Source organism: Camelus bactrianus, chromosome 8 (assembly GCF_048773025.1).
Source record: "Camelus bactrianus isolate YW-2024 breed Bactrian camel chromosome 8, ASM4877302v1, whole genome shotgun sequence".
NCBI lineage: Eukaryota > Metazoa > Chordata > Mammalia > Artiodactyla > Camelidae > Camelus > Camelus bactrianus.
This window is the reverse complement of record NC_133546.1, coordinates 54,016,720-54,039,056: the sequence shown is the minus strand read 5'-3', so window position 1 is coordinate 54,039,056 and position 22,337 is coordinate 54,016,720. Positions and strand designations below refer to the sequence as shown.

General features: G+C 39.3%; 1 protein-coding gene across 6 annotated transcripts in view; it reads left to right on the top strand.

The window, feature by feature from the left end:
- KLHL32 (kelch like family member 32) overlaps window positions 1-22,337 on the top strand; it is a 185,561-nt gene that overhangs the window by 17,154 nt on the left and 146,070 nt on the right. The window lies entirely within an intron of this gene.

Below are 22,337 nucleotides of genomic sequence, written 5' to 3'. Positions count from 1 at the left end.
GGTGTGCATGGTGACTTGGAGACCAGAGGTACCTGGTGGCCCAGCCCTCGTCACTTTGCCACCAGGTAAATCCCAGAACCATGCCATAATTCTTCTTGAACAACCTCAGGAAGGCAGAGCTTCCCAACTGGTTGAACAGAAATTAAATTTGAGTCGTAGAAGACAGGGAGATGAGCTTTTCATTTTCTTGCACAGCAGAGTTTGCAGTAAGGCTCATATCTGCTCTTTAAGTGATGTCTATGTGGTCATTTATCAGACTTTATTGGAGACTTTCATGGAAGCTGGGTGAGAGGTGCTCCGGGTCCTGATACACTCACAGAGCAGCAGAGAAGAAGGATGTAACTGTAATACATCTGTAACCGTCATGTAGGCCTAATGGCAATGTCCCTAACACAGGCACAAATTGTTGGAATTCAGAGAAGGGAAAGCTTAATAGAAGATGTGGAATGCACAATCAAAAAATAGAAACATGAAGTGCACAATCAAAAGCTGAGCATATTTCAGGGGAAGAAGCCTTCTGGAAATCTGAGATAATTAACACCTTAGGGTTTACTCTCAAGTGTCACCAGTAGCTTGTTAGACTTTCTCAGGTGTCGCTTCTTCCTTTGTACTTTTGCAAACAAATTTCTCAAGTCTTTTTCAAAGGTTTGCTTACCAGGTTGAAATTTCAAAAAAGAAATTTTTCTGAAAATGCTTTTAAAAGTACAGTATTTATGATTCATATGTTCCAATAACAAACTAAATTTAACTGAAAGTCAGCACTGCTTTGGGTGGAAAATAAAGAGTGAAAAAGGTATGTTTTCTTCTTTCAACTGGGGTTGACACTGGTTTTTAAAATATTAATTTTGAGAAATAGCCCTGCTAAATAACTGTTTATCTCTATTTAGGAAGTGGTCAAATGTGGATTTCAATATTTAAGAAATACATTGATTCTAGCTTTCTTTTTGGGGGGAAGTCTGTTTGTATCTGCATTAAGAATTGGCCATACTTAATTTGATTTAATTCCTTAAATTAATTTCCTAAATGACTTAGACACATTTTATGTGAAACTATAGCTCTGGGAAACATGATTTTATTATGCAAAAGAGGTTTGCTACGAGGTGATAATAATAAAGCAACTCAGGATAAGACTGATGTTGCAGTGAACTTTGTATAATCCATGGAAGCCCCTTTCACCAGCACCTCCCTGAAAAGCGAGCCTGGGAAAGCACGTGGTCCATCTTCCCCTCTGGAGCCTCTGCGCAGTCCCTGCTGCACAAGGATCGCCGAGGATGCTGCCATTAAGCGGCTGTTTTTCGGAGTCTTACCCTTTACTGATTTGTCTCACCTGCACCAGAAGACCCTCCCCCACCCACAAGGAAAATTTGCAAACACTTTCTTCTACTAAACTCTCAGTTTTCTTGTGTTGTATGTGGGTGGGATGAGGGTTGGATGGGAGAAGTGGCTGTCACATACCTTTCTGAGAATTTAATAAATTCCTCTTTCCTCTACAAAATGCACGTTTACCTGTGGATTCAGAAAAAGAGTGGCGAAGAACAGCAGGGGCTGTCATGTACTTGAAGTCTGTTCGTGGATCCCAGGTTAGAAGCTCCTGCTCTGACCCATCCCAGTCCTCGGGATCTGCGGGAGCTTCCTCAGATGCATGCTTTATTGTAGCAGTCTCCCGCTTCAAAGCCAGTGGTGACTCCATAGTCACTGCTTAAAGTCCTGGCACCGTGCAGTTTGCAGCCCAAGGTCAGCTGGTCCCACTTCTCCTGGTCATTCTGACCTGGCACTACTGCCAGCACTGCCACTGTCCCCACTGCTGTCTTCCTGGCTCGTGCCATCCTGCACAGGCTTGATCCTGTACGTGCCTCAACCCCCGGCATGCGTCTTCACTTCCCTCTCGTTCTAAGATCGTGCACCAAGATTTAGCTCGATACCTACTTCCTCCATAAAGCCACTCCTGATTAGCCCTGCCGTACAGTCATTTTCCTTATTTCACAAGTCCTCATCTGCTTGCCACTCAGTTTTCTCCATAGTCGTGTAGTGTTGCCTTCTGTGGTTTTCTGGTCATCTCAAGTGTTTCCTCAATTAGAAAGTATATCAATGGTAAGAGCAATGTCCGAAAGTGTTAGAGCAGGAAAGGACAGTAGCAGTGAAGTCCTTAATCTTTCATTCCATTGCAGCAAACCAGTAGTAGTAACTCGCAACTGTGATGAGGGGTGTGTGTGTGTGTGTGTGTGTGTGCGCGCATGTGTGGGTAGATTAAGACTGTCCTTTCAGGGTCAAATGAGAATCTCAAGGAGGGAGGAAGAAAGGAGAAAGCATAGAGAGATTGAAAAAGCCTTTTCTTAGGTGATTCTGATGCCACTACCTCCCTGTCCGCCACCATCACTAGTCCTTTAGTGTACCCATTCTGCAGAGAATCTCTCACCAATGCAGAATAGCTTCTGAGCTAGCCTGGGCATAAGTAGGCAATCTGTTTCACCTCTTCCTTGCCCATATACTTACTTAAAAATTAAATTAAGCACCCAGTGCTGGAGATTTAGAGGAGGGGCAGTAGACAAAACGGGGAAACAGAGAAATGAAGTGTATGGTCTATGCCCTTGCCGCAGCACACACAATCTACCTGCGCATACACGCATAGGCATCCCTACACTTGTACACACATATACACACATTCTCATTCTCCCATTAATTTTCTCCTGAAAGTATATTTGATTGATGGTAGATGCAGATTCCTTATTCCCCTAGAACCAGCTCTTGAAGGGCTGTGTGTCTCTTGATGGTGTTCACACAGGATCCCTGCGGTAGTATTTTTACTTCTGTGGCCAGCTGCCTGTATCCATGGGTCCTGCATCTACATATACAGAGGGCTGACAGTGGGACTTGAGTGTCTGCGGGTTTTGGTCTCTGCGGCGGGTCCTGGAACCAATCCCCTGTGGATATTGAGGGATGCTGTTTTACCTATTTTATTGATCCTTAGTGTTGGATAATTTCACTCAGTCTATAAAGAACTCTCCAGACTGAGTTGGATCACACTTCTGTCCACGTGAGAAAGCAGAAGCCTGGTGATACAAACTGCCTTGCTCAACGGAGACCATTAGGAATAGAGCTGGGACAGGACACGGTCTCCCAGGCCTTGCATTCACTGGTTGGTCTTTGGTTTTATGGTCCCTTTGGTGTCATATGCAGTACATGTTTCAGAAGCCTTCACTTCTTTTTACAGTTAAGTACTTTGAGCTCCTGCTGTTTTTCCCTTGCCATATGCACAGACACTCACCCCAGCCATCTGGGGAAGGGAAAAATCATATCTGGCAGAGGAGTGAGTATGCAGATGAATTCTTTTTATAATTACTCAGAAGAAGGTTGTTGAAGGTGTGATTTATTTAGCCATCTTCTTCAGATCTGGATTCAAAAGCCATTCTCATGTTCAGAAAAGATTTTATTTTGTACGGAACTCTCAGGACATTGATTCTTTCTTAATCTGTGGTCTCACCTTTCAGCATGTGTCTCTGACTTTGGTAGCTCACTGAAAGCTAGTACAGCCACCAGCATGAATTTGACCCCCGGCTGTATTCTTTGCCTGTCAATTCCTGTCCTCCAGACTGTTGCTTGTGGTTATATCAAAGATGGGAGCAGCTGGAATCAGACGCCTGTGATTTACTGAGGCAGTAATTACTGATCATGCCGACACCAGCAATATTAACTAGTGCTTGAATAATTGAAAGTGTTACCTATGAGGCAAGGTGTCAGAAAAAAGGCATTATGTGGAGTAGCCCAGGCAATAAGAAAATGCTTTCATTCTTATTTTATTCAGATATGCTGGCTAAAAGTGCTTTGTGTAGATAATGAACTTCAAGTTTAACCAGTTGTCTTTACCTTCTTTACAAAACAGAATTATGTAGTAAAATCTGGAGGAATGCTGTTTTGGATGAACAAGTCAGTTTTTGTAGATTTCTCAGGTAATCATGGGAGAAATGCCCTGTCTGCTACAGTAGCAGAATGAGTTTGATGAGGCTGTTTGCTTATATTGTACGTTGTTGTGCAGAAAGTACGTTCAAACTCGTCATTTCATTTAGTGTCAATGAAAGTATTTGTGGACGAGGTAGATTCCCCCCTGCCTTATGAAGAAGTAAATGTTGGCTGAGAATGACTAAGTGATTTGCCCAAGTTACACAAGTAATATGTTGTGAGGTTGGGTTAGAATGTAAGATTTGTTCATGATTTGATAACACTTTCTAGATCTGTGATGTGGCAGAAAGCTGTATAATATATCCTTGCTATATTTCTTATATTCAGGGGAAAATATAGGAAATGCTGTCTTCTTTGGTGGAATCTTCCGGATCTACTCTTTATCAGAAAAATAAAAAGTACAGAGAGGAAAAGAATGTTTTTGATAGACATGGACGTTTTTCCATTGGCAGAATGATCGTCTTTACTCTTAAATTTATAACTCTAGAATGTAACACTACTTGGATCACTCTGTTCACATCTAGGATATGACTGCCCTATATCGGAGAGTTCTAATATTTTTGTGCTGAATTTGTAGCTCTCTTACAATGAACTATCCCCAAATATTTTAATTTTAATTTGGAACCCACTTCCTTCAGAAATTTGATGTAGCTTCCTGTACGTCATTTTTATTTGTTGTTTTTAATCATCACCCCCTATCTCAGCACATTGCTGTGCGGCCCTTTGTGCTTGTGATAGGCAGTGCATAGCAGGGCCACTGTGCCATTTATGATGCTGTTTAATCTGTAACAACGCTTCTCTCCCAAAGAGCTGGAAGCCCACATCCAGCTCCCTTACATCAGAAATCCCTGGATGTACCCTAAGGTTGAAACATGTCTGGAGAACTTGTGGGGCAAGCTCTTCTGGAGATCACAGACCTTGTGGAGAGAATACAAGCTTATAAACTTAGTTCCAGCCCAGTGGGCCATGTCAGAGCAAAAGCTTGAATCCAAGTACAGCACAGTATCTGCCACCAGATTGTCCCCTGGCCCAAGTCCACTTGGACCCAAGCCCAAGTCCTAGAAAGAGAGGGATTCTATACAAAGAGCACGGAAGATAAAAATGCATTGTTTGACTGAAACCCCTGTGGGATTCTAAGTGCACCGTGGCCTTGGTGAGGTGGGCAATTCTGACACTTAGAATTATGGTTTTTGTACAAAAGGACACTTTTGGGCAGAGACTCCTTCAGAAAAGTGTCTTCACGGCATCTAGGGGCTATCACAGATTACTGCCATCATCAGTGATTTTGGCGTGAGTGGTACCCCTCTGGGTTCCATTTGTAGATTCAGCAGTGGGCATCTTTGCACAGTGGACAAGAGAGAATATGGGGGCCAAGAGGATGGTTGTGTTTTTGAGAGCCCATGAGACAAACCCTGAAACTGATGACCTGTCATCCCTGTGCATTTGGAGTTTCCAAAGTTATGGGTGTGGGTGCAAGACCAGAAAGGGAATGTTATATAAGACTATCTGGAATCCGAGGTTTTACTGAAGGGGCTGGGAAATATAGGGTTTATACAAGTGATGAGATGATTTATTTTGTTTTATGAAAAAGTGTTAACTGTACTAAAGAAACATCAACAGAATCAGTACTTTCAGATGTTTAAAATGTGAGTTTATTTAGGACAAAAAATATTTTTTAAAAAATTGGTATTTATCATTCTAACCAATATAACCATTCAGAATTATTATAGTTCTTGGTTTCAGTTCCTGGTAAAAAAAACTTTTTTACGTGAGTCCTTCACCCAGATCCCATTTACCTTGCTTGAGTTTTTTCATAGCACTTACCACTCCCAGGCACACCTACAGTTTGCTTATTTGCTATGTTTATTGTTTACCTGTCTCCTCCTAGAGAAGGTAAGCTTGAGGGGGCAGGTGTTTTATCTGTTCTGCTTGCTCATATATTCCAGATACCTGCCTGAAATGTACTGGGCACTCAGCAGACTTGTTCGTTAGTAAGTCAAGAATCTGTCATTTCACTGCCCATGAACTTGGAATTATATGTGCTTTGTTTGTGAGGAGGAGACAGTGAGAAATAGGGGCCTGGAACATTATTTTATGATATCGATCACTGGACAGATTAACATATGGGTGAGGGCATGGTTGGGGCAGGCCACTTCCAAATCTGTGATTTTCATGTTATGTTTTTGCCCTTCTTAGACCTTTAGCTCAGAAACAGATGCCAACCCTGCTCCCGTAGACTTGGAAGTAGATCCTGAGGAGATCATCACTCTTCCTTTTTTTTCTTTTCCTATTCCTCCTGACATTTTGTTTCATACGTTGGTTATTATAAAAGAAAAAAATTTAAATGAGAAGTGGCTGGCCAAGGAAAAAGAAAGAGAATGACCATAAAAAGAACCATGAACAATCATAAAAAAGTGCATAGATACTTAAAAAAGTAGAAATGTGTTTCGTGCTAAATGTTCTTGGCAGTCATGGTAAAATATGAAGCTTGGTTAGTTACTTGATTTAAAGCCTTTGTGAGTAAAACAAAACCAGTTGTTCAGGAGCATCAGTACAATTCATTTCTTTATACCAGGACCAGAAAGAAATCCCTCTCAAGATTCTCATCGAAAAGGACACTTCCTAATGGTTGCTGTGAGCAGTGTCTCCCAGGTATCTTTACAGAGTCATCACAGCACCTTCTCTAAGGTGCCTTAGTATGTAGAGTGGCAGTAATTTGGGAGTACAGGTGAGGAGGGATCATAGGGTTGAAGTCTGTAGCCTTTTTACTCTGGCAGTACAATGACGACAGCTAAAGCTTTTGTTAATTTAATATTCTCAGCACTGTTCTTAGTACTTTACTTATATTGACTCTTTAAACCCTTGTTGCTAAGCTGTGAAGTAGGTAGTGTTAGTAACACCATTTTACAGAAAGTAGAAACTTAGGCACAGAGGGGTTACATGTTTGCCCAAGCTAGTGGGCCTGGAGTTGAAACCAGACAGTTATTCTCATGCTAAGTGCCTTACTGGAACCCATGGCCAGATTTTAGAGGGTCCACAAGAGAAACGGTTATGCTGAATATTTTCCAGAAAATCATCTGTGATAGCTGACATCTTGGAAATTACTGAGCAATTATGGAAGAGATTTTGCTTTCTGGAAATCTGTGGAGTCCACCTATTCCGTGTTGCTAATTCTGGAGGCAACATAGTCTATGATGAGAGGGTGTGAACCCTAGTCAGACTTCCTGGATTTCAACCCGGCTCTGTCACTTTCTAGCCCAGTGACCTTGGGAAAGTTACTTCACCTTTCCCTCAGACTTGGTGTTGGATTCATATTCTCTGCTTGGTAGATTACTCTAGGTGGCATTCCTAGCAATTTCCCCAGAGAGACCAAAAGTTGTTGTTTTTAATGGCATGGGTAAAAAATATTTAGCTAAGCCATTAGATAGTTCTTGAAGCTTAAGATTTTTGTGATGTAGGTGGGCAAGTCTTTTTCTGTTACACACAGTTATTGAACCCATGGAATGTAATTCTAGTGTGCTTTCTTCATGAAATGAACATGGTGGTGGTGTTTTTATTAAGAGTATATAGTACTACATACTGTATATCCTAGAAATACATTGGATATCACCAAAGGGCAATGATGTCTTCATTAGAAAGTGCACTTAAATGTGTTGCTCTGCACAGAAATGTGTGCACTGAGATCTATATGTGGTCCAGGTAAAAAGCACAGTGGCCTTGCGAGTTAAGTACTACTTCCATTCATTGTTGACGCTGGAATTTTTTCTCCCCAAAGAATGTAAGTAAAACTTAGTGTTTGTCATCAATAAATGGTAATACTAAATTTTTTTTGTTGTTAATTTATTCTCAAATACCACTACTGCTAGATTGGTCCCTCCCAACCTGCCCCTACCTCCCCCTTTTTTTTTTTTTTATGAAAAAAACTTTGTAACGCTTGTGATTCCATAAGACCTGAAATAACTTTATATCAAACCATGGATCAATAAGCAGCTACTAATGAAAAGAAATACACTTAAAATTGTGTCATTTTAGATTTTGTGCATTGGGAAAATGAGGATTGATAAAGGAACAATTCTACTTCAGTCATTGTGAAATATCAAACATGACGGATTTGACAGCCCTTTTTCCCCTCGACCTCCTCCACACTCTTCTCTCCGAGATTCATCCTCCCACTTGTTGAGCCCACCCAGGCCTATTGACTGAGGCAAGAAAACAGGCTCCACTCGCCTCCTCCTCTTCTGACTCATGCCGAAAAGTCATGTCCCGATTCAAAACATGTCTCAAATCGCAAAACAAAATGTAGAAAACTTTCTGGCCTCTGACTTGGGAATATTCTTCGGTATTTTGACCTTTGTAAAATTGATGCTTCAGATGCACTTCATGTCTTCAGAGGCTCTCCACGACCACTCAGACTAAATGCCCCTTGACTCTGTCACATCTCGTTGTTTTGTTCAATGTTGCACCAAAGTTTTAAAGTGACATTAGTTTTTTAATGAAAATGAAATTTGGATTTCTTTTTGGTTTTAATATCTTGAAGTGGTTAACATTATGTGTATATTCTGTAAAAGACTTGGAGTGCATATTAACGACAGAGAGTAGTGTTCTTGGAGGGGTCTGGAACGTCTGCATTTGTGGTCAAAGTCCATTAACCCCCTCAACAAGAATGACTTATAAACAATTCATTTATTAGCAAGTCTTCTGGAAACAAAGCTCCTCCTAACTCAGAGATGAGCAGGACATGGTCCCTACTGGTAATTCACAGTTATGATATCCTTTAATGCATAGCTCACCGTGGCTGAAGGAACTTAACCCCATTCCCACGTACTTTTTTCTACCTTATATCTCTTTTTTTGAAAGAAAATTATGCTTTAAGAAGTGATAGCTTTTATCACTTGCATGTTAAAAAAAAACATTTTGTTTTACAAAGTCATTTTAATCTTACTCTTTATGTGCATTCCTTACGTATGTCGAATGCTATTTAAATGTTGAATGAGTGAGTGAGAAGATGGTTAGTGAATGGTTTATTACTTAGCCTGGTCAGATCTGTGTGTTTATGGAAAACCAAATATTTTGTCTGAGAGAATTAGCATGTTTATAACAGGCATTCCAGATGAGAGGTGCAACACACTCAAAGATACGGAGGCTTCTGAGTTATACTTTTGTAAAATCAGAACCCTGTACTAGCTGAAGATGCAGAGTAGCTTACTGGTTAGAAAGGGTGGGTCTGGAGATAGACTGCCTAAGTTTTCACCCCAGCTCCCATACTGGTTGTGTGACCTTTGTGAAGTTACTTAATTTTTCTAAACCTCAATTTCCTAATTAGTAAAATGGATATCAAAATGGAACTTACCGAATGGGCTTCCTGTTAAAGATGGCAGACTGAACACATGTCTATATTGTGTCTCTAGCTGGTACAGGGTTCTTATTATATAAAAGCATAACTTGGAAGCCTCTGTATCTTTCAGCATGCTGTGGTTTTCATCTGGAAAGCCTCCTGCTTTCTCTCTGCATCCTTCGGTGCTCCTCCATTTCACCTTCCCCTACTATTCTGACTGACAACCATCTTGCCTTTGGTAGGACAGTGTGGTGCAGCAGAGCGTAACAGAGCCCGACTTGAGTCTCAGCTTCAGTGTTCCCTGTTTTTTTACCTCGAGCATTTCAGCTTGCTGGGCCTCTGCTTTTTCTTCTGAAAAAAATGAATCCATTTAATTCTCATAATGTTAGATCAATGTAAGAATTAAATGCAATAGCGCATGTACCCCTTGCCTCCTGCTTTAGATACTTGAACTATAGTGCTTCCCCAGTTCTTTTTTTTTTCTTACTTTACTACATTTTTTTTTTTTTTTTTTTTTTTTTGCTGGGGGAGGTAATTAGGTTTATTAATTTTTTTAATGGTGGTACGGTGGTACTGGGGATTGAACCCATGCATGCTAAGCACACACTCTACCTGCCACTGAGCAACACCCTTCCCCCACTTCCCCAGTTCTAATACTTCTTGCAGATGTAAGATACACATCAGCTTTTCAGTACATCAGCATGTTAATTAATAAATCAATTTGAGGTACAACCTCAATTTTAGAAGTTTTAAAATGAGAAGAAATTGTACATCTCTCAGTTGAATAAAATGCGTAATGTCTTATACTACTAGGGTGATGCAAATGTGGATGTTATGCCGCACTTTGTAGATTATAAGCTATTTGAAGGGCAGAGACTATTTTTAAATCTTTTGTGTCTGTCGCCACCTCTTGTTTAGTGATTATTGGAAATATATTAAGCCTTTAGTAAATATTTGAATGAAGAGTTCATGTTTTAAAATTTAACAGTAAGAATGTTTCTCTGTTTGACAGTGGAGTTTGGATTGCATCTAGGTCATAGGCTAGAGAACTGTAAACTGTATATTTTCTATTTGTTAGAAGGCAATCATTAATCAGAGAAGAATGCTCATTCACTGATTAATAACTTTTTAATACAGAATTTTCTAATGAAATAATTACATAAATGTAGCACATTGTTTGTTCCATATAATAATGTTTTCATCATACAAATAATTTTTATATAGTAAAACACTCAAGGTCTACATTTTGCCATCTGTAAAGATGCAAATGGATGGTTTAATTTTCAGTGGTGTGAGAACTATAAGAAATTCTTTAATAAAAAAGTTTTCATGGTAACATTTTTTAAAAGCACCTTAGGATGTTATAATTGCAGGTTAGGTTATTTTGACAAGGTGGTGTAACTGATCCAAGCATTTTATGTTTCTATTCATAGAGGAGTGACGGAGCTAAAAATTAAATTAAAGTAAGAGCTGAAAAAGGGGCATGTTAATGTGACTGGAAGAACTGACTTAAACATTATATTTTAGTTTGGTTCCCAAAGTCTCCAGCTATATTCATGACGGTGACTAGATACTTCACCCTTGTTCTTGCTAGAGGAATTTTTGATATTCAGTGAAGCATTTTATTCTTTTTAGGGCATGAATTTTGATAATATAAACTAAAACATTGTGATTCAATATATGCAAATAAGCTGGCATTAAGAGCTCATGCTCTTCATTCTAAAACAGAGATGTATTATACTTCTACGTTTTCTACGTTGGGGAATTTTGTGAGAATAATGGTAGTCCCCGGGGATTCAAGACAGCGAGCAAGATAGATGTGGATCCTGCCTGTGTCAACAGGGTGACCAAATAATTTATAAGCCAAACTGGGAAACCAAAGAGAACAAATGAGGGCTACAATTAGTAATTACAGTAGGACAACAGACAAAACTGTGACGATCCCTAGATGAATGGTAATCCCACTTAAAAGACCTTGGGGTGAGGTTAGAGGTGGAAAGGAGGCTGAACCAATAGCTTCTGCCTCCCTTTCCCCAAACAAGTAATTATTTAGAGTGCTGCTTATGCTGTGAATGTGGAGGCATAGATGTTATTGGAGCTTGTAGGAGATTAATGAACTCAGACCTGGGGGAGAGGGGGCTTCAGGGAAGGCTTCCCAGAGGAGGTGACATCTGGGAATTGCAGGATGAATAGGAGCTAATCAGGTGAAGAGGAGCATAAAAAGTACCAGTGTCCTGAAGGGAGAGAATAGCTCAGTATGGATGAGTAGATCTGCATGACTGTGACCAGAAAACAAGATGTCGAGTGGTAGGACAGAAGGCAGGAAATGTTGGTGAGGGTACCATTTTTAAGGAATTTGGCTTTTATTGCAATAATTTGAAGCAGAGCATTGAAATGATTGGATGGATAAAGGCTTTTGCCTACATTTGTTTGACTGCCATGTGCCTGGGTACTTTGGCTGGGGCTGCATTTCCACATCCCCCAGCATGTGGAGCTGGGCAGTGTCCCCTTCCCTTCTGTGGGTAGATCACAGAAGAGGACTGCATTGGAAAGGGTGCAGACATTTGCAGTCATAAGTGACAGACTGGTGGGGTTACTGCAGGGAGGAAGCTTTGGAGAACACCTGAGGAAAATAATCACCTGAAGTTGTGCGGTAGGCTTACAGGTGCCCACAGCTTGACCTTGGAGACATTGTTCAGGGCGGTGGCAGGTGCTTCAGTGTGTGACCAGGCTGTGCATCCACACTCTGCACCCTCATCCCTCTCTGCTTGGGCCCCTGCAGCACTCATGCAACTTGGGGAGGGAAGGGCTCCTGTAAAACAAACAAACGATACCCCTCAGAGTGTGAGCCACTTCCCAGAGGGAATGTCCTCTCAGAGTGGTAGGTTTAGCACCTGGAGAAAGGTGAGCACTGACTGAATAAGTGAAAGCCAGGAGCTAGCTACTCAAGCAAGCAGTGGTGGAGAGGCAGCTGTCTCAGGCTCCAAGGGTCCCCCGAGGCTGACATTTCTGAGAGTCACCTGTGATCCAGCTCCGAGGGGAGCACCAGTCATCCCAGACCTGGAGGTAAGGTGGTCAGTGGGACAGCCTGTGAGCTTTAGAACCTTGGAGGAGACTGGCAGACTATGTCAGCAGTGGCTAGAAAAGACTGATTTCCACTTTGGAGCAGAGTGATGGCCCGAGAGCAGCCGGGGCAAGGACCTGCTGGTGCTGGGCTGTGGCCCGCCTTGCTGCCACAACAAAGTCCCGCAGACTGGGTTTAAACAACAGAAACTTAGTTTCTCTTGGTTCTGGAAGTTAGAAGTCCCAGATCATGGTGTAGGCAGGATTACTTTCTTCTAAGGCCTCCCTCTTTAGCCTTCTTGCTGTGTCGTCACATGGTCCTTCCTCTGCATGTGTGCCAATCTCGTCCTAAAAGGACACCATTCATACTGGGTTAGAGCTCACCGATATAATCTCATTTTATCTTAATTACTGCTTTAAAGGGTCTATCTCCAAGTACAGTCACATTCTAAGGGACTGAGGGTTAGGACTTGAACATGGAAACTTGGGGGACCCAGTTCGGCCCATAGCGGGGGCCTCCATGGGAGACACCTGCCCCTGGTGATTGCAGGTCCTAATCCCCAGCTATCAGCTTCTATGGGTCAGGCAGGCCCAGGGCCATTTGAGTTCCCTTCAGAACAGCCTTGAATATGCTATGGGCCCATGTTTTCACTTCCGTTGAGGGAGATATTACCGTGCGTAGTTACTTATTCAGTCGTTGGGCATCTTAGATCTTTGGAAACTTCGTATTGAGTCAGAGGAAGTCGATGTTGCCTCCACTCTCTGGTCCTGGTACTCAGTGCCTGTGGCTGTTGGTCCTGATCTCTTCAGCACTTGAGGATGTGACTGTGTCCTGGAATACATTTCCTGTATTCGTGTTAGGTGTGCTGAAAGGGTGGACTTGAATCAGTCTGCTGGGTTTGAAGCTTGGTTTCACCATCTACTGGTTGTGTGGCTCTTAACAAACTGACTTTTTTATGCCTTAATATTTTAACCCATAAAAAGAGATAGTAAAGTGCCTAATGGATTAAATAAGATATGGAAAGTGTTCCTGTGCTAGACACTTCTCAAGTGCTTAATAAAGGTTTTCCTATCGTCTACATCATCATCCGCCCTTCCCTTTAACACGACAGTGAGAAACGCTGCACTCCACACACGTGATGACCTGTGCAGGTGGGGGAGGACTGGCATTTCCCCATGTGTCTGTTAATGTCACCCGAGAGGCAGTCAGTTTTTATTTTCCCAGCTTCTTTATGGGGTTGTCTTTTATTGGACTTTCTGTCAGCAAGTAATAACACCAATGTTTATCAAGTAAGTACTTTATAGCTTCAAAGTGCCTTTGCTTTTAGTTTTATTCTCCTACTGGCCCTGAGAGGTATAGTTTATACCAATTTTATATATGAAGAAACAAGAGTCTTGGAATTAACTGAGTTGCCTCAAGTTATATGGTTGGTAAGTGCTGGATTTAGGACACAAATGGAAACCTCCTTTTTTTGTTACCCTTGTTTTTAATTACATACATACAAAGAACAAATTTATTGTAGAAACATTAGAAAATACGGATAAGCAATGTTTATGAAAAACCTTTCACATGGCAATAATCATTATTGACACTTAAAATACATGTTCTTACAAAAGTGGTTTCAAGTAATATGATAAGTAGTGATTTATTACTTTTCTCTTAAATATGTAAGTATTATTTATGTTAAAAGTAAATTTCTCCACTGTCATTTAAAATTTCTGCTTGTTTCTCCGCTGACAGATATATGCTATTTAACTCATCCCTGAGCGTACAGTTTGCTTCTATGTTCTGCTTGTATAAACAACACTGCAGTGAACCCCCTTGTACATATACCTTTGAACATTTATCTGATTATTTCCATAGGGTAGATTTTTAGATGTGGAGTTTCTAGATCAAAGGATTTGCCCATTTTAAGGCCTTTGGTACGTAATTACAAATTGCCTTCTGGAATAATTGTACCAATTTAAATACCTGCTGGCGTATGTGAGCATCATTTTCCTTGATCCCATTAGCCATCATCGTTCTTTGCCAATATGATTGGAAGGAAGTGGTTGTTAATTTATTTGCATTTTTATTACTAACATTTTTATAGTGAACGGAGTGAATGTTTTTGTATGTTTAGTTTTCCTTTATTTCTCTGCTTTGGTAATTTGCCTATTTATGCTCTTTGTCCATTATTTCCTATGGATATAGTCATCTTTTTCTTATTGATGTGTAAATTATTTATGGAAAACATTAATGAATTGTCTTGTATCTCATGCTCTTCTGAGAACTATTCATAGCAGCAAAATTTTTTTTACTCTCACGTGACTCTTAAGCTACACTTCATTACAGAACATTTTCGGGCCCTATTAACCTCATCTTGTTAGAGTCTGTCTGAGGCTGACTGTCTTCCAACACATTTGGTTTCTCTTCCAGCTCTGCTCTTATCCACACTTTTGCACAGTGTGCCCTCTATCTTTCCATCCAAGAGACGAGGAATAAGAGTCAAACTTATGTTTACTGAGCACCACTGTGTACCAAGCACTAAACTAGATGCTTTCAAATATGTCAAGTGTTGCACTGAATAGTGTGGAAGACTCTGAAGCTGTACTGCGTGGACTCTCATAGACTGCATGGATGTTGGCTCTCCTTTCCTAACTACATGAGATGTGGCTTCACGTTGCCCTGTCCAAGACAATGGATGATTCAGTGTGTTCCAGAATGTAAAAAAGAATTTACTCTCTTCGTATTATAAGTATCTATTTATCTGGGATTATTGTGCTGGGCCAACTTATACTGGTATGTATCCTGGTGACCTTTGGTGAAATCCACCTGCAAAAAGATAGCCTTTTGCCTCTTGATTTTTTGCCCTACTATAGAATTATAAGAAATCCTCAGTGTATCATTATATACCTATTTGTGGCTTATATTGTTAAGGAGAACTTACTACCTTTCTTCTATAATTTTCATATAATTGATATATTTTGATTTTAGGTATTTCTTCAAAAGTAGTAGTTTTATGACTTATTATAAAATTTGGGATTAGAGCAGAATTATTAAGAGTATAAGGTTTGGAGTCAAACAGACTACGTTCTGATCCCTGACGCTACCAATTCCTAGTCCTGTGCCTTGTGTGAATTACTTACCTTTAGGTTCTTTATCAATAAAATGAAAGTAATAATGTCTTCCACAGCTGGTTATTGTGAGGATTAAATGTGGTCATGCATGTGAAGTGCCTCTTAATACAACAGCAGTCACAGAAAGCTTTTGGCTCTGGTAGTAGGTGAAGTGGTTATTATTGATAATTATTTTAAATTAAAACTTAGAATAGCAGCTGCTTAATAGAAAGGCTTTAAGGTTATGATCTCAGGAATATGTACTGAATGATTATGCCTTTTATTTTACATATTAAAAGGGAGTAAGGTTTTATAAGAAGGGGACAATTGTGTTCTTTTGGCCTGAATTTCTATTCAGGTAGAAAACTGCTTTAATCATACATTGGACCTTTCCTGTTAGAGTTAAGTCATCTCACGTCTTTTTTATTTGGTGGGAGAGCGTAGGTGTCTTCACTCTCTGAAAGAGCAAGCATCCTTGTCAACCTTCAGGAATGAATGTTCCAAACAGGAAAGGATGCCAGTGGGGTACCCTTGATGTTTGCCTTCCAGACTACAGGGGTAGCTAATATCATTTATTACACACCACAGGATGATGTACTATTGATAAAATATACCAATTTACTGGTGTTGAAAATACAGCAATTTATGAAATAATCAGAATTAAAGATAAATTATCACCATATATAATATATAAATAAATAATGATGGGGCCCATTGTATGCGTCCTAATTCTTTTATGCTTAGAAGCAACATTTCCTTTCAAGACTTACTAATTTGGTGTAATTCGTTGACTAGAATCAACAAGCCCTTGAGTATACTGAAGAATCATTTAATGTAACAAGTTATTCATGGTCAAGATTTATAATTCATATTTTTTTAATCTCTAGGCTTTCTTACTGTAAACTACCCTATATCTCTTGCATTTTACTTTTGCCTGCTTAAAAAGTGGTGATATTTCCCTGTAATTACTATAAATTACTGAGATCCAAATAACTAATAATTTAAAAAATCAAGTATTTTTAAAAGGAGTGTAATACTAAAACATTATTAAACAAATATATTATAATAGTGAGAATTAATCAATTTCTTATATATCAGTAGAATGGGTGTGCTTTCAGTAATTAATTTTTTAGTATTTTATGTTTGTTGATCATGTTAACCTAGGTTAGTCTAGCTGGTCTTCTTTCCATGTAATCAAGTCAGACCTATATGACACTTACTTATTTTTCTTTTCCCTTTCACTTTATTATGGCTTAATAAGATATTTTTTTCTTTAAGAATATTGTATTTTTAATGTTCACTTTAAAAAATTTGTCTAAGTGAAGCTCTGACAACCTTGAAACATTTAAGTAAAAATAAAAACTATAAAGGTACAACCCCCATCAATGCTACTTACCAGTCAGACTATATTTGAAAAGAAACTCACCAGTAAAAGCAGCGATTCCACTGATGAACATTCCCTAAGGGTGAGGCCAGTGAATAATTTCTATTATGTGAAAGAATTGCTGTAGTTTCGAGAAAAGCTTGCCTCATTTCCCAAGGTGAGTGCTCGTTTCTGCTGGAGAGCTTGGAGTGGGGTCCTGAATCATCCCAGGCTGCAGGGGTCCTGAGAACAGCCCCAAGAGGATTGCTGATATACACATTTTTGGCATTAAAAAAATTAGTTCTTAGCATGTGAATTGCATTAGCAAAAAGTGAAGCAAAAGTGAAGATTCCCCTATATACCTATCACCTAAGCATATCACCATGTGATTCCTAATTATATATATAACGAGGCCCTGCGACATATCAGTCTTTGAGCTGGGTATGTTCCATGTATTGTACAGCTCTGTGACCAGGTGCTAGTATTTGTATTTTCAGAAAATGAAAAAACAGACTTGAAAAAGGTAAATAACTAGCCCAGAGTGGTTGCCCAGGATGGGTCAGCTGTCATGACAGCAGGTTGATAAGGGAACCCAGCTCTGTTTTATAAAATATTTGCTTTATTTTGTGTTTGCAGACTAAATTTATTTGGTTGGACTTTTAACCACAAGGACTGATATTTGTATTACTAGTCTTTTGGGGGACATGACATATTTTGAGAATTACCACAGCCAAACTCTGCACCAATAAATGTAAAGAATTCTGCCCACCTTGTTCTTGTACAGTAGTCGTGCTATGGAGGAAAATCCCCTATTCCCTTCTCAAGTTCGTTAAGGTGAGCTGAAAATCTGATCAAAAGATACTTAAAATTTTAAAGTTTTTTTCTTAACGATTTTAATAAATATGTTTCTTGCCTTTAAATGATGTATAGTGAAGTCAATAAATTCTCTGTTTACCAAAATAATATTTTATACATTCAGTAGTTGACCACTGAGACATGGGCATAAACCTTTTATTTTGCCTCTTCATATAATGAATTTGTGTGAAAAAGCAGTTAAAATTGAATCTACAGGTCTTTGGCCTTTTAAAGAATGTAGTGGAGACAGCATTAAGTGTCACAAAAATGTGAATATTAGTTATCTAAACATGTTTTCTGGGGAGTTCTTGGAGTGTATTTTCTCATAGAAGCAATATTTAAAATTTAAATGGTGGTTAGGCTTTCAGATAAGCTCAAAATAAATGAATATATGTGTCTCTCTGTGTTTATGAAGCAGCAGAGTCCCCCTTTTTTCACAAGTAAAATCTTTTGTAGGACCCTAATTGAATTTCTTGGGCATCTTTTAACCCTCAGTTGAGTTAGCCTAAATAAAACAAAGAATTTATTATAAAAATCTAGGTAATTTCATATACCCTCAGAGGCAGGAATGCATGAAAAATCCAGAATATTCTCTTTCCATCTCTTCTAACTTCTTCTTTGTATGCTTGTTTCTTTTTCTATTTCTTTTCCTGCATAATTGCTTTCTTGGTTTCCTAATCCATATGGCAGAAAACAGCTGAATCTAGGATGAAATGAGAAAGGTGTAGAATTTTAGAGGGCACCAAAAAAGTAGGTGATCAAGATAAATACTATTTTAATGTAAATTTCAACGATAATGATGAACAAAATATAAACATTTATAATAAAGATAGGATTGGTATAAAGGGAGCCACCTCCATCAGTTCCTGTATTGTTCTCTACTTGCAGCTGAACGGCCCAACTGATCTGCAGGCTGGTGGTTCCAATTCCAAATCCCAGAGAAGAGCTCCGATTGGCTCAGCTTGGGTTAGGCCATACTCTTAGACCCATCAGCCAAGGCTAGGTGGTGGGAGGTGCTTGATACCAACAGAACCTTGTTGGAAGCCAGGCAGGTGCAAGAACAGGTGTTCACTCTACCAGAGTACCAAATTCATGAACGTGAGGAGACTGGTCAGGGTCAAGTAAGCCAGGGAATCTCTGACACTTGGTCTCATCTTCTCTACACCTTAAGATTTCTCCTTAGACACCAGCACTAAACTTACCAAGCCCTGAAGGGGAGAGTTTAGTTCTTTTGAATGGGATATTTAATTTGAGCCAACCAACGAGTTAGTGCCAGCCATGTACAAAGCCCAGGAGAAAAGTACTTGGCATGGTTGGTCAGGTTAATGTCTGACGAGGGAAAGCAGATGCCAGCCCTCAGATGGAAAGCCAGAGGGGTTTTGATGTTGGGGAGAGGTTGATTGTGTAAACTGGTGAGTACCCTTGTACAATGAGCCAAAGAGTACAAGGTTGCCTTTTGTTCCTTTGGGAATTCTGGTACCTTTCCAACAACCTCCATACTATGTCATGGATAATTTGATAGGGATTGCGATAAATGTGTAGATTGCTTTGGATGGTATGGCCATTTTAATAATATTAATTCTTCCAAGCCAAGAGCAGGGAAATCTTTCCAGTTCTTTGAATCGTCTTTAGTTTCCTTAATTAATGTTTTATAGTTCTCAATATATTAGTCTTTTACCTCCTTGGGGATGTTTATTCCTAGGTATTTTTTTGATGCAATTTTAAAGGGGATTTTTTTTCACTTTCTGTTATTTCATCATTAGTGTAAAAAAAAACAAAAGATTTCCATGTGTTAATGTTGTATCCTGGTATCTTGCTGAATTGTGAATTTGTTTAATAGTTTTTGTGTGGAGTTCTTACAGTTTTCTTTGTAGAGTATCATGTCATCTGCATATGATGACAATTTTACCTCTTCCTTTCCAATTTGGATGCCTTTTGTTTCTTTTTTGGTCTGACTGCTGTGGCTAGGACTTCCAATATTATGTTGAATAGAAGTGGTGAGAGTGGGCATCTTTGTCTCGTTCTAGAATTTAGTAAGAAGGCTTTCAGCTTTTCACCATTGATTATTATGTTGGCTGTGGGTTTGTCATAAATGGCTTTTATTGAGATATGTTCCCTCCATACCCACTTTTGTGAGAGTTATTAATCATGAATGGATGTTGAATTTTATCAAATGCTTTTTCTGCATCTTTTATGATGATAATGTGGCTTTTGTCTTTTCTTTTGTTGATATTGATTGATTTGCATATGTTAAACCATCCTTGTGGTTCACAACATCCCTATGAGGTGGATATGACTATTTTTAAGATGAGGGAACTGTGCTTAAAGCCCCTTGCACTTATCCCAATATGATTAAAAAATGAATTATACAGGCCATGGCATTGGCCAGGATGGAGCTTGAGGGCAGCTTGTTGTTTAGAAGGGAAGGGCTCGAAACTGGTCTTGAGGATGTGTTTGCAGAGCAGAGCATGCTGTGCTCTGGGCAGTATGCTTATTTGAGATGGCTTTGAGAAAAATTAATGCTGATTGTGAAGGCTAAAATATTCTCAAGCCACTCCTTGCTGTCCATTATGGCCCATGACAAGCCTTATGAAAGGAGGAACTCATGTATTAATTACTGTATCTTAGGAACACAGCTCTGGGTCTTGCATAAAGTGGTTCCTCCAGAAATATTTATTTTATGAATCAGTGAAAAACATCTCCACAATTTTGGAGGTGTTTTTGATCAAGCTACATCTGAATTCTGCCCTAAGTCTACAACTTTGACGGTGGGGGCCAGTCCCTAGTGATTTCATTTGAGCTTGGGCTAAATAATGGATGCTCAGGACTAGAGGGGACACCTGTGTGGACCCTGATTCGGGAACAAGTGGGCCAAGGGAACAGATCTCAGCCCTCAGGAGCCCTGGTCCCTAAAGTGAGGCAAAGCTGGGAGTAGCATTGACCCCAAATGGAAGTAGACAGACTGGTCTGATGTTCTTTGCACAGTGACCACACAGGCTAACTTGGTGGAGAATATATTGTAGTTTTAGGTCTGTGGATGTGGGGGGCTGAGATGAATACATTCTAGTACTCACAGGATGATTTAGTTCTGTGATGCCAACAGGCTCAGAAAATTGTAGATGCTCCACCATCTGACCACCTCATATGCGTTCAGTCCCACATAACACTACCCTTAGGATTTGCACTAAATGTGATTATATCTCTATTGGGGAGTGAGCAGCCCTAAAAGCTGGATGCCTAGGGAGCAACTCTAGCCTTTTCCCCTATCATTCTGTTTTCTATGGTCCCACCAAACTGGCCCAGCCCTGAATCCACTTCTGTTTTCTGGGGAGGGAAAAGGCAGGAGGCTGGCCTGGAGCTCCCTGGGCTCATGGGGAGAGGTGAGAGCCTTGGGGTAGGAAAGAATCCACATCCCAGGCCCAGGAAAAAGTGTAAGGAGACGGGAGGAGGAGAAGGAAGAGGTCTGACTGGCTACGAGACACGCTTTATGTAAAGGAACCTTAAAATATAAAGTATTAATATTAATAAACAAAATGTAAAAACAAATATTACTTATATAATAATAAAATTATAATCCAATGATATAATTTATATAAAAACATATAGTAAATAGTCAATAATATGTACCAAAAATGGTAAATAATAAATGACAATAATTTTCAGGGATGATTGATTCATCCTTTAACTCGTTGTAACTCACCTTTAAAATGATGTTCATTTCACTAAATTTGGCAGAATGGAGCAGATTATAATTAGATAATTTCTGAGGAGAACTAATGTAGTGAGTTGGGCTTCAGATAATACAGGAATTTAATTTATTTTATGTTTTTTTAGTTGTCATGTTTGGAATGTCTGAAAAATATCAAGTTAAATGTGTCCTTTAATTTTAGATTATTTTAGCTTTCAGGATTCTTGTTCTACATTCACCGAGTTATTGAAAACATTTAAAAATATTAGACCTTTAGAAAGAGTAAGGGTTTTTTTTTTTTACCTCTCTGTAATAATAAATATTCTTTTGCCATTTTATTTTACTTATTTATTTAATTTTTAAATTTTTTATTATTTTGAGTAAAGGTAGATTTATTCAGAGAGACACACTGAAAGGCAAGAGAAAGGCCATGAGGTGTCGGGGTTGGGTGCTCAGACTAAAAGTAGATACACACTCCATAGACAGAGTGCGGGCCATCTCTGAAGAGGGAGAGAGAGGCAGCCTTTTTTGCCATGTTAAATCTCAAGTGTCTGTGTCTGTTACTGTTTGTGTTAGGCTGTAAGAGCCTGGAGTTTATAACCCAGTTTCTGCAAGGACTCTGTGGCAGTGGTAGGTTGCTAAGAAAGTCTCTTAGCTGATTAGACAATGTGCTTTAATTTCTCTGAGCCTCTTTCCTGCTCGGTCGTAATGGATCAATTAAAAATGATGCTCATTTTTAGGTTTGTCAGATTAGAAATAAATGTATAGTATAGTGTAGACATCCTATTTTCAATAATTAAAATAAGAAATAAATATAATTGTATGAAAAAATGTTTGAAATAATGTGATTTTAATAACAGTGGAATCTTAAGCAAATTATTATATATCAACATCAATTACTATAGTCATACCAATGAGGGTTTGAATAAAATATAACAAATACTATATTTTAGTTAGATTGGAAATCATAGCTCTCT